The 14,118-nt window shown below is 44.1% G+C and overlaps 1 protein-coding gene across 7 annotated transcripts in view; it reads right to left on the bottom strand.

The window, feature by feature from the left end:
• Positions 1-14,118, bottom strand: part of LOC121863768 (kinesin-like protein KIF2A) — a 149,875-nt gene that overhangs the window by 75,936 nt on the left and 59,821 nt on the right. The gene's annotated exons all lie outside the window — the stretch shown is intronic.

The raw sequence follows: 14,118 nt of genomic DNA, 5'->3' as shown, positions 1-14,118 counted from the left end.
CGAAATGTAGTGGGATCAAGAGGAGATGAAGTCAACGTGGAAAACAGATTTGAGTCAAAACGGGGTAGGACAAGTAGGTACTAAAAGACTGTGGTGATAGGAAGAAAAGAAGGCAAGAGGAAAGGATCACGTGAAATAATGAAATGAACCAATTAAGGTGGATTTAATAGGTTAGGAAATAAGTCAATACTGTGTGATACTGCGACGAGTTGTAGCAGAAAAAGTGGTGGAGATGACAGCTGTACGATAGCCGGGGTCCAGGACCAGTGTTGTGGGGAGGTACACCAGCCACGACCTTCAGCGGGGCCACACACTGCCCTTTACCCACATCATCTTCGGTCAGACACCCGCCACACGTCAACCTACTTCATGATCTTCACAGCTAAAAGTTTCTCTGTGAAATAACAACTAATAACTTTTATGATTTAAGTCAATCTGGTGAAACTAGAGGGTGTGTGTTTGTGGACGGGTGAGGTAAACAATAGTGGAGGGCGGGGTGCTGACAGGGATGTGGGTCAGCAGACTATTACTGTAATGTCACCGCCACCTCAGGGGACCACTACACACCAGCTACCACTGCATTATGTTAACGTCCTCCGCCTCGTTCCCTTGACACTTACTTCCAACTGCTCTCACCTTTCAAAAACATCAATAAATGAGCTACATTTTACGCTCACGGGAATAAATGGGATCAACCACTTAGTTCGCGACTTTCCTGGTTGTGACCTATTGCCGTCCTTTAAAGCTACACGATTGACGGCAGCTGAAGCCATCCTTACTGTTATATATAACGGATGCCCAGATGGCTTAATATTCATTAATGGTAACATCACTTACAACTTCCATCTGCATATAAATTCAACATTTCTCAATAATTCCGGTACATTTGCGGTTTACTTTACTAAATAGCCTTTTAAAGTTAGACAAATATATTGTATTCAGTCTCGTGGAATGTTACACGAGGGTGAAAGTGTCCGAGAGCGTCCGCGTCCAGTATAACGTGTTCTACTGTACACTGAACCTACTCACTAGAGGGAGAAAAAGCTACTCCCACCACCCTACTAACTAGATAGAGAAAAAGCTCCCTTCCCCCACACTACTAACTAGAAGGGGAAAAGGCTCCCCCTACTAACTAGAGGGAGACAGTTCCTCCCCAAGTTATAGATCAACTGGCTGCCGAGTTAATTAAACTACTCGCGACAAGCAGATCAAATCCTAAGGCAATAAGCGTTTGAAGCCTAGTAATTCCGTCACGCCAAGATTTGGCTCAATTAGCTAGCACTAACTCAAAAAATACAGATGTACTTTAGTATGACACTAAGTTATTTATATCAAATTAATAAGAAGATTATTATACACAGCTTTTAATAGCTATAGTTACTGGGGTACACATTTTATTCCAGACTGGTATACCTTTCCATTTGATATATTACATGATTAATAGCACCATGGGTTAATACTGATACTAAGGTTCAACTAACACACATGGTAGAACTCAACCTCGCAAACGATGGCACAATAAATATAACTACAGTACAGTACCGTATATAAAATCGCTGTGCGAACCTCTCGCTATGGTTTTCCCTATAAAAAAAAATTCTTCTAAATCTGAATTCAAAACATTGTCAAGTTGTGTCATCATCCACGTGTGATATTGAAGCTACGAGTGATATTGTCACATTCACAGTATTGCCAAAATGGACCGGAAAAGTTTTCTGCAACTTCCATTAAAACCTCAGTTCGTTTGCATCAACACTAACGCCAAAAAAAATTTCGGTGTCCATTTTATACAGAATGATATCAGAGTTGTTTGTATTATGTCACTGCTCTGAGCTTAATACTTTTTGGGTAGCTAATCCTGCTAACACACCTGGGTGGGAGGGCTCGTCACCATGTTCTCTGCAATACATGATGCAACAGACGAAAAATTACATATACTGTAGCTATAACTTCTAACCCAGCATATGTGGTTTTAATGGTTGGACGAGAGAGAGAGAGAAAGAGAGAAAGAGAAAGAGAAAGAGAAAGAGAAAGAGAGAGCGAGAGCGAGAGCGAGAGCGAGAGCGAGAGAGAGAGAGAGAGAGAGAGAGAGAGAGAGAGATATTACCAAATTAATAAATCAATATCAAGTACCGCTGCTAATATCTCGCAACTTTCGGAAAGACCAATCAACACATCTGGTAAATTACTGCTTACCTTCGCAGTAGTTGTAATAATAATAATAAAAATAATAACAAGATGAGGACAGACAGTCATGCGCGGTGAGATGAGAAAACAAGACGTAGGAGGGGGGGGGGGGTTGAGGAGTCGTGGCGTCGACTGGGTGGAACTAGTGAACCACAGCCTGGGGGCACCGATGGTAAAACGGTACCGCTCTTGCCTCGCAAGCGAGATGTCACGGGTTCGATTCCCGGGCCGGTGGAAAAGTTGTCTGGACATACTTCCTAGCTCTCATTGGTCCCTGTTCACCTAGCAGTAATGTGTGTACCTGTTGTAAGTCGAAAGTTGCGAATTCGTATTCAGGGAAAGTTGTTGAAGATTCCAATAACTTGACATAAAACCATTGACTCTTCAGGCTTCTACGCCCTTAACTCATGAGACAAAAGCAAGCATGAACTTAGCATGCTTCCCTGTTGGGCGCTGTAAACGCTTCTGCGCTTCACCTTACACAAGATGTAGGGGAGTGCCTAATAAAAAAGAAAATTAAAATGAAAAATAAAATAAAAATAAAATAAAATAAAACGACCCACAGCCTCACCACCACTCGGCCCTCTCCCTCACACCACACTGACGAGCCTTCCACAACATCTTCACCGCCAGCATGTTAACCAGCACACGATAAAAACCTCAGATCCTATCATATACCAAGAACGGTCCAGGCCACTACGGTTAATTGGGATTTCCGAGTTGACTCAGATAAGAACCCAATCTATTCTGCCGACGGTGGAGGGGAGGGAGAAATGTATGTATGTCTTGTTTCAGATAAATTTTGAAACATTAAAATAACTTCTCAAACTGTTAACATACCAAAACAGTTTGATCAAAATACAGTAAATAGCTAATGGAACATATTTTTCGTTAATATGATTTCTGAATTGCAAATAATAATGAGGGGACACTATATTCTTGCCTTTTTAAAAAGACTCAAAACGAGTTACACATACAAGAGCTCCACCTTACCCGTCATGTTGTTAAATGATGATATACGATACACAATATTTGCCTCCGAGTTGTCAAAATGAGGTGAGGGTGGAGAAGGTGGTGTGGTGCGCCTCAGCTGTCAGTGTGTAAAATGTTTTGGCAAACAAGGTTTGTTGTGACCTCCTTGAGGTAAAAGTCAAGGTCAAGGTGAACATCTATATTCGATAGTGGATGTTCCATTTTACACTTATTTTTAATCTAATTTTATCTATTTTGATGACTGATCATGTAATTTAACTTACATTGTGTTGTATACAATTACATTATTTTGATAGTTATTAAATATTATATTCAGTTACACCATATTTGTTTTATAGCAATGTCTCCGAGGTTGCTTTCTGTATCCGGCCACTTTTGGTTATAACTTACAAAACGGTAAGTTGCGTTAGTGTTGCGTGACTAAAAATAATGGTAGGTACTGTTTGCAGGCGTCGTATATCATGAAGTGAACCATTCCACGTTACCTTTTCCCTAAGTTGTATACATAACATACAAAGGCCTTAAAAAAATTATATTCCGTTTAAGACGTCACAACAGCTAATTCATAAAACACAACACCGGTGAATTATCATCACGTGAATTACCCATAAAACTAAATAAGTGCAGTTTGGAGATGGCGATTTTAGTTGGCTGCTCCGGGCCGTGGCGACCCAATGTCTGTGTTGCCTGATCTAATCGAGCCAACTCCACTACTCAAGCCACGACCAACATTCATATACCGCACCGGATGATAAACGATTTTCCGATTTTCAGCAATTATGGATACACTAACAAAGCTACAGTGAAAAACAAGATATGCTGCACATCTACTGTAGCTGTAGTGTAGGTTCAACAATGGTACAGTAGGTATAGTGTAGAACCATTATTGCTACAGTAGGTATAGTGTAGAGCCATTACTGCTACAGTAGGTATAGTGTAGGACCATCACTGCTACAGTAGGTAGTGTAGGACCATCACTGCTACAGTAGGTATTGCAGGATCATCACTGCTACAGTAGGTATAGTGTAGGATCACTGCTGCAGCAGGTATAGTGCAGGACCATCACTGCTACAGTAGGTATAGTGTAGGACCATCACTGCTACAGTAGGTACAGTGTAGCACCATCACTGCTACAGTAGGTATAGTGTAGGACCATCACTGCTACAGTAGGTATAGTGTAGGACCATCACTGCTACAGTAGGTATAGTGTAGGACCATCACCGCTACAGTAGGTATAGTGCAGGACCATCACTGCTACAGTAGGTATAGTGTAGGACCATCACTGCTACAGTAGGTACAGTGCAGGACCATCACTGCTACAGTAGGTATAGTGTAGGACCATCACTGCTACAGTAGGTATAGTGTAGGACCATCACTGCTACAGTAGGTATAGTGTAGGACCATCACTGCTACAGTAGGTATAGTGTAGGACCATCACTGCTACAGTAGGTACAGTGAAGGACCATCACTGCTACAGTAGGTACAGTGTAGCACCATCACTGCTACAGTAGGGACAGTGTAGCACCATCACTGCTACAGTAGGGACAGTGTAGCACCATCACTGCTACAGTAGGTACAGTGTAGTACCATCACTGCTACAGTAGGTACAGTGTAGCACCATCACTGCTACAGTAGGTACAGTGTAGCACCATCACTGCTACAGTAGGTACAGTGAAGGACCATCACTGCTACAGTAGGTACAGTGTAGGACCATCACTGCTACAGTAGGTACAGTGTAGGACCATCACTGCTACAGTAGGTACAGTGAAGGGGACCATCACTGCTACAATGAAGTACAGTGTGGGACCATCACTGGTAGGTGCAGTGAAGGACCATCACTGCTTTACAGTAGGTGATGAGGACCATCACTGCTACAGTAGGTACAGTGTAGGACCATCACTGCTACAGTAGGTACAGTGTAGCACCATCACTGCTACAGTAGGTACAGTGTAGGACCATCACTGCTACAGTAGGCAAGGCCAGCAGGCTGACCATCACTGCTACAGAGGTGCGGCAGCACCATCACTGCTACAGTAGGACAGTGTAGCACCATCACTGCTAAGCAGTAGGCACAGTGTAGGACCATCATCGTTACAGTAGGCATGTAGACCATCACTGCTACAGTAGGTACAGTGTAGACCACTACTGCTACAGTAGGTACAGAAAATCATCACTGCTACAGTAGGGTACAGTGTAGACCATCACTGCTACAGTAGGTACAGTGCAGGGACCATCACTGCTACAGCAGGCACAGTGTAGGACCATCACCGCTACAGTAGGTATAGTGTGGGACCATCACTGCTACAGTAGGTATAGTGTAGGACCATCACTGCTACAGTAGGTACAGTGCAGGACCATCACTGCTACAGTAGGTACAGTGTAGGACCATCACTGCTACAGTAGGGACAGTGTAGGACCATCACTGCTACAGTAGGTACAGTGAAGGACCATCACTGCTACAGTAGGTACAGTGAAGGACCATCACTGCTACAGTAGGTACAGTGTAGGACCATCACTGCTACAGTAGGTACAGTGGGACCATCACTGCTACAGTAGTGCCAGTGTGAGACCATCACTGCTTACAGTAGGTACAGTGAAGGACCATCACTGCTACAGTAGGTACAGGCATGACCATCACTGCTACAGTAGGTACAGGTAGACCATCACTGCTACAGTAGGGTACAGTGGTGACCATCACTGCTACAGTAGGTACAGTGTAGGACCATCACTGGGTTACAGTAGGCACAGAAGGACCATTGCTACAGTAGGCACAGTGAAGGACCATCACTGTTACAGTAGGTACAGTGAAGGACCATCACTGCTACAGGCAGGGTACAGTGAAGGACCATCACTGCTACAGTAGGTACAGTAGACCATCACTGGGCTACAGTAGGTACAGTGAAGGACCATCACTGTTGTTGTGCAGGTACAGTGGAAGGACCATCACTGCTACAGTAGGTACAGTGAAGGACCATCACTAAGCAGTAGGTACAGTAGACCATCACTGCTACAGTAGGTACAGTGTAGACCATCACTGCTAGGTACAGCAGTGACCATCACTGCTACAGTAGGTACAGTGTAAGACCATCACTGTTACAGTAGGCAGTGAAGGACCATCACTGCTGGCAGTAGGCACAGTGAAGGAGACCATCACTGCTACAGTAGGTACAGGAAGGACCATCACGTTACAGAGGTACAGGAAGGACCATCACTGCTGGTAGGCACACAGTGTGGTGACCATCACTGCTACAGTAGGCACAGTGTAGCACCATCACTGCTACAGGCATGGTGTAGCACCATCACTGCTACAGTAGGCTACAGTGTACAGGACCATCACTGCTACAGTAGGTACAGTGTAGGACCATCACTGCTACAGTAGGTACAGTGTAGCACCATCACTGCTACAGTAGGTACAGTGTAGGACCATCACTGCTACACTAGGTACAGTGTAGGACCATCACTGCTACAGTAGGTACAGTGTAGGACCATCACTGCTACAGTAGGTACAGTGTAGCACCATCACTGCTACAGTAGGTACAGTGTAGGACCATCACTGCTACAGTAGGTACAGTGTAGGACCATCACTGCTACAGTAGGTACAGTGTAGGACCATAACCACCACAATTGGTATAGTATAGGGCCGTTAATACTAAAATGGGTAGTGTAGGGTTATCACAAATCTTTTACGGCACGCCTAACTCAGTGCTGTTACTAGAATGTAAATAAAGTATATCTTAACATTCACAACATAGGAGAAAAATTATGCTAAACTGATCCACTTCAGTCTTGAAACTGAATTTTAAAACCCTGACCAGTTCTGGCAACCTAAGGTTTGAAATGAGTCTGAATAAGCGACCAACTCAACTATTACAATCATTCAGTACAATACTCTGAACTCTTAGTGGTCGTTCATTCTTACCCGCACACTAACAAAACTCTCATCCATCTATCTGAATTTCACATGCCACACCTACAACTGCTCCGGGAACAAACTGACTACAGGTAATGTAATACAAAACCATCAGCCAGTTCGTCTGCAGTATTACATTGCCCTTTTAAACATAATAGTATAAAGTAGCTGATATGACCATACTATATCAAAAGGACTGAAAATCTTCCACCATAAGTGTTTGTGTACTCAGAATGTTATAAGCCCTTCACGTTAGCAGCATCGTGTAGTTTCCTCCCCTCCACCATCTACTGTACGTGCTTAACCCAGGACTTAAGGAATGCGGAAGGTGGACGGACGCATATGGGTCACAAAGCAGATACGACCAACACCCTTTTTTTCCATTACAGTTTATGCAGACCACTAAAGTGATGGTATAAAGTGTGTACTGTTATTAGCGGAAGTTTGTCTACGGTCCCTGTGGTACCACCTTCAGTTTACAACTCTGAGTGAGCAATAATACTCCAGTTATTGCACAAACGTAACTTGCATAGAAACAGAAATGTTACACAGCATCACCAAATGACCTACAGTATGGTCCATTTTCAAGTTTGATTGACAACCGTTTGTTATGTTAACATATTCTATAAATTCGTCACCAATGAACTGATAATTAGTGGCTAAGCTTACGTTAAGTGCTAGATAAAACAAATATATGAATGGGCCAAGTAACCACCATGATCACTGTATATTGTACTGTACCAAGGCATAAGCAGCCATCATGGTATATACTGTAAGTATAACTAACTACAGTGCCAGCTCCAAGGCCCGTAGCAGCTGTAGTGTGTGTCGTACAGTATGGGGGCAGACACTACTTTACCGTAGATAACGTAGCAACTTACCCTCAAGACACACTCACCTGCAAAACACAAAAAGGAGTTGTCAAGGAGTGTAATATGTAATTTGTAAGGAACTATAATATTATCATTAAGTTATGCCATATAATCTATATATACTTCCAAACTAAAACACACACATGCACACCTACAATGTGTGTGTCAGAATGAAATGACACATGGGGAACCTTTAATTAATAAGGAGTTAGAAGAACTAAGCCGAAGAAGACATTCTATCATTCCACTCAAAGTGGGAGAGACCGGGAGAAACGGGGACTGAGGGGGTCACTTGAGGGTAGTCTTAATTATGGTATTACTGGCGACTGTCTCAACCAGGTGACCCTCCTCCCTCCTAGGTCAAGCCCTGTTGATTGGTTACCAAGTAAGAGGCTGATGACGAGATATTACACACAGCATGGACAGGCATCGCGTCTGTAGGTTCCCCGATTAACAATATGTCGAGTGATAAGTCTATCATCTATGTGAAGGTTCAGCCAGTCTGTAATTCCCACCCAACGTTCAGCCAGTCTGTAACTCCCACCCAACGTTCAGCCAGTCTGTAACTCCCACCCAACGTTCAGCCAGTCTGTAACTCCCACCCAACGTTCAGCCAGTCTGTAACTCCCACCCAACGTTCAGCCAGTCTGTAACTCCCACCCAACGTTCAGCCAGTCTGTAACTCCCACCCAACGTTCAGCCAGTCTGTAACTCCCACCAACCAACGTTCAGCCAGTCTGTAACACCCAACGTTCAGCCAGTCTGTAACTCCCACCAACGTTCAGCCAGTCTGTAACTCCCACCCAACGTTCAGCCAGTCTGTAACTCCCACCAACGTTCAGCCAGTCTGTAACTTCCCACCCAACGTTCAGCCAGTCTGTAACTCCCACCCAACGTTCAGCCAGTCTGTAACTCCCACCAACGTTCAGCCAGTCTGTAACTCCCACCCAACGTTCAGCCAGTCTGTAACTCCCACTCAACGTTCAGCCAGTCTGTAACTCCCACCCAACGTTCAGCCAGTCTGTAACTCCCACCCAACGTTCAGCCAGTCTGTAACTCCCACCCAACGTTCAGCCAGTCTGTAACTCCCACCCAACGTTCAGCCAGTCTGTAACTCCCACCCAACGTTCAGCCAGTCTGTAACTCCCACCCAACGTTCAGCCAGTCTGTAACTCCCACCCAACGTTCAGCCAGTCTGTAACTCCCACCTAACGTTCAGCCAGTCTATAACTCCCACCTAACGTTCAGCCAGTCTATAACTCCCACCTAACGTTCAGCCAGTCTATAACTCCCACCTAACGTTCAGCCAGTCTATAACTCCCACCTAACGTTCAGCCAGTCTAACTCCCACCTAACGTTCAGCCAGTCTATAAGTCGGGATCCAGAAAATTGGTCCCTGGAAACTTAGGTTAGGTAAGTCCCTCTATCACAATTATTTTCGATGGCTGCAGTTGTGCAATTATACATTTTACATGTCCTCCGCCATAAATTACAGCATCTTAACCCAACAAAGCAAACCTTAAGGTGGTAGCGCTCTCCATAACATTCACCCCCAATTTTTGCCAGACCCAATCCTCGGACCAAATTTTCAGGACGGAATATTCCCAGCGCCCTACACAATATACGACTCTCATCTAACAACTACAGTCGCACTACTCGTCCCCCCTCCTGCGTTATACAGTATCACAAATACACTAACACACTTGATTTTATAACCATTCCAAAGTTAATGTGTCATGCGGTTTTATTATATATCCTCAATACATGTTCTTGGTGTGATGACAACGATCACAGCAAACTGGAGGGAACAAACTGAGAACAACCCTCGAGCTCATCTTCGGTGTTACCAGTTGGGGGATAATGACTATAACTGTCTAGTCATGTGTTGCACTTCCTCACTCATCACTATTTCCGGCACATATACTCCAATGCTTCCTCATATACAAAAAAGGTTGAGCGTGTTGGACCAGACAAAGGAAGCCTTAGATGGCTCTCAACAACGTCTTGCACTAACTAAACAATAAGTCTTATTATGATGTCAACTAACACGCCCACACTGTAACCTATTTAAGCATGCATATATATATATATATATATATATATATATATATATATATATATATATATATATATATATATATATATATATATATATATATATATATATATATATATATATATATATATATATATTAAGCTATAATTCACCCTGAAGATGTGAATTGAAAGCGCTTGGGAATCTGTGTTTTCTCTTTCCTTATATCAGCATATATATATATATATATATATATATATATATATATATATATATATATATATATATATATTATTTTGGAAAGTACTTGTAGGGTGGTGTAACAAGTTAATATTGGAGATAACGTTCAGAAATATCACCCAACCTTTTAACAAGTAGGACAACGGCGTGTAATGTACAGTTGCTCACAGGTTTAGTACCCTCCCGCCCCCTCAGTGGCCTTTCCGAACATGTGGCACCATCGGAATTACTTTACGAATGAATCTGTAACGTGAGGAGAGCAGTTGTTAGCAACTGCTCTCCTCACGTTACAGATTCATTCGTAAAGTAATTCCGATGGTGCCACGTGTACGGAAAGGCCACTGAGGAGGGTGGGGGAAACACTATAGCTGTGAGCAACTGTACGTCTTCGGAGGAATGAGGTTATAACTTCATTAATGGACCAGAAGAAACTTTTAAGTGACACTCCTGAACGGCGGAGGCAGAAGGTGATGGTGATGACAATGTTATGGGTGAAGGAGCTGCTGCCTGGCTTTTTTTTTCATCAATTGCATTTCATATAACAATCTTAGCACGTCCACGATGCTGGTGTACAGTAGTTCCTGCAGCTGGTGACAAGCCACCAAAAAGGTTTCAGTACGGACTCGATGACATCTTACAGGTGTTTGGTGATGGAGTTGTGCCAGACGTCACTCACGTATTCCAGTGGACCAGATGATTTTATACAACGTGATTTGGTCACGTGTCGACATTCCAAACTTGGAGGCTCTGAAGTGGGCTTGGTAATCCTTTTGTTTATGACAGGCCTTAAGCAGTGTTGTCAAGTTCGCTCTTAAGCTAACTAATGTTCAGATAACATGCATGAGCCGCTAAAACTTTCCCAGGATTAAATGGTTATCACCTCCACATGTCTACTAAATAGAACCTCACAGACACTTCGAGGTACTCCCACTATTGAATGAGTAACTTGTGATAACCAAGACAGTCTTGTACAACACAAAACAGTGTTGCCAATAAGAGAATCTACTGCCTCGTGAACTTTGTAGCAGTGAAGCCATAGGAAGCATCACGGTCATGTTGGTGACAAATGCCAGGTTCCATACAAAATGAATTACTCTATCACAACAACAAAAGGTCACCCCTAGCACTATCAATGCGTCATAAAATCAACCACAATCACATCTAAAACAAAATTACCATCCAACCGATACTTATAAAACGTTAGGACAGTATTTTCGTTTTCTTATGTAAATCCAGGTTTTAAAAGCATGTTAAGATATACAGTAAATAGAATTGATATTATGTAAGACCTATCGTATATTACGAAAGTCAACTGGAGGCAGCAACTTCATCACCAACCCCCAATCACTAGCAGCTGCAGAAGGATCACTGCCCCTGCCTTGCCAGCCAGCTGGTCAAGCACAAGTGCTGGTTCTAGGCGCACAAACACTTGCTCTTTTTATTTCCCTCAAATGTTAATCTTTATAAAAACAATTTCTGCTGGCACATGAAATACTATTACTGTACTACTACTGGGCCGCACCGTCCTTAAGAGTTCCTCGGGTCCTCCACAAAGTTTAATAGATCAACAAACTGACACTCGTTTGCCGCCTTCATACCATTATTGTAAACCTTTATATGCTCCCTATCTTTACTCAACCCTATTTTAGCCTATCTTCCACAAACAGTGTTGTAATAGAAAACAAATGTCTATTATTTGCCAATAAACTTTCATACATTTGAACACCCTCGTCTCGTCTTACTCTACGAATCTCATTACGGTGGAACTTCGGTAGTATATAATAAACGAGGAGGGTAGCTCACTACCCTGTACTGTACTGTACTGTGATTACGTATGAAGGAATGGTCTGTGTAATAAAGGATAGTGGGAAATAATGGGTCTATAAGTTCACTTGTTAATGGAAATAGTCCGTGGGTGACACGGAACCACCATTATAATTATCTAAAACCAGTTTTAAGTAAAAAAACATTTTACTGGTCACTGCTGTAGCCAAAGTTAATATTAATTTTAAACAAAGTAGAAAGGTAATATTTTTATATACGGGGTTGTAGTACTCAAGACGTGTGCACATGTCAAGTTCCATGACTGGCTGGAGAAGTGTTCTGAGGAAAGTCATTTGGTATGCAAGTACAGTAGTGTCGCTTGGGCAGGTAAAATGAACACTAAACATGGGGCTAACGGTGAGTGGACACGTGGCAGTAAATGAGCGGGTTGAACGTCATGATAGCAGGCAAGTGAACACGGGATGGTGTAGAGGACAAGGGTGACAACCGCCAGCTGGGGATGGTGCCAGGTAAATATGGCACTACTGCCACATTCTTTACACACGTTGGCTTCCCACCACTCAAGTCTTCTCTTCCTCATCCCCTCATGCACATCATTTGTAACAACCACCACATAATTTTACATTCTTTTTTCTCTATTATATTATTTTACCGCCAACTGACTTAAAGAGATGGTAATAAAAGTCTACCGTTATAAGTAGGATGTTAAAGATGATAGGGCGTCATGAGTGCCAGTACTGCAGGCCATCTGTACCACAGGTGAACGGCCACAAGAGGGAGGCGGCAGCGACACAGCAGAGGAAGTCTCACCCGTGTGAGGGCCACCATAAATCTACTGCCAGTGTTATAATGGTGGTGGTGAGACGTCTCCACGACTCTCACCCCTCCCATGTTAATGTACCACACTCACCTCTCCCAGTTACTGTACCACACTCACTCCCCTCCCATGTTAATGTACCACACTCACTCCCCCTCCCAGTTACTGTACCACACTCCCACCCCTCCCATGTTACTGTACCACACTCACACCCCTCCCATGTTACTGTACCACACTCTCACCCCTCCCATGTTACTGTACCACACTCACTCCCCCTCCCAGTTACTGTACCACACTCCCACCCCTCCCATGTTACTGTACCTCACTCACACCCCTCCCATGTTACTGTACCACACCACCCCCTCCCATGTTACTGTACCACACTCCACCCCTCCCATGTTACTGTACCACCTCCCCACCCCTCCCATGTTACTGTGCACCTCCCCCCTCCCATGTTACTGTACCACACTCCCACCCCTCCCATGTTACTGTACCACACTCCCACCCCTCCCATGTTACTGTACCACACTCACACCCCTCCCATGTTACTGTGCCACACTCACCACCCTCCCATGTTACTGTACCACACCCACCCCTCCCATGTTACTGTACCACACTCCACCCCTCCCATGTTACTGCCACTCCACTCACCCCTCCCATGTTACTGTACCACACCACACCCCTCCCATGTTACTGTACCACCTCCTGTACCACACTCACACCTCCCATGTTACTGTACCACCTCCACACCCTCCCATGTTACTGTACCACCTAGTTACTGTACCACCACACCCCTCCCATGTTACTGTACCACACTCACCCCTCCCATGTTACCTGTCCCAGTTACTGTACCACACACACCCCTCCCATGTTACTGTACCACACTCACACCTCCCATGTTACTCCCACACCTCCCAGTTACTGTACCACACTCACCCCTCCCAGTTACTGTACACACTTCCTCCCAGTTACTGTACCACTCACACCTCCCATGTTCACCACACATGTTACTGTACTACACTCCCACCCCTCCCATGTTACTGTACCACACTCCACCCCTTCCATGTTACTGTACCACTCCTCCCCCACCACACTCACCCCTCCCATGTTGTGTACCACACTCCCCACCCCCTCCCATGTTACTGTACCACACTCACACCCTCCCATGTTACTGTACCACACTCACACCCCTCCCATGTTACTGCCACCTCACACCCCTCCCATGTTACTGTACCACCTCACACCCCTCCCATGTTACTGTACCACACTCACACCTCCC

The sequence above is a fragment of the Homarus americanus genome, unplaced genomic scaffold (assembly GCF_018991925.1).
Source record: "Homarus americanus isolate GMGI-L3 unplaced genomic scaffold, GMGI_Hamer_2.0 scaffold48354, whole genome shotgun sequence".
In the NCBI taxonomy this organism is placed as follows: Eukaryota; Metazoa; Arthropoda; class Malacostraca; order Decapoda; family Nephropidae; genus Homarus; species Homarus americanus.
The sequence above is the reverse complement of the archived record's forward strand: the minus strand, read 5'-3'. Positions and strand labels throughout refer to the sequence as shown.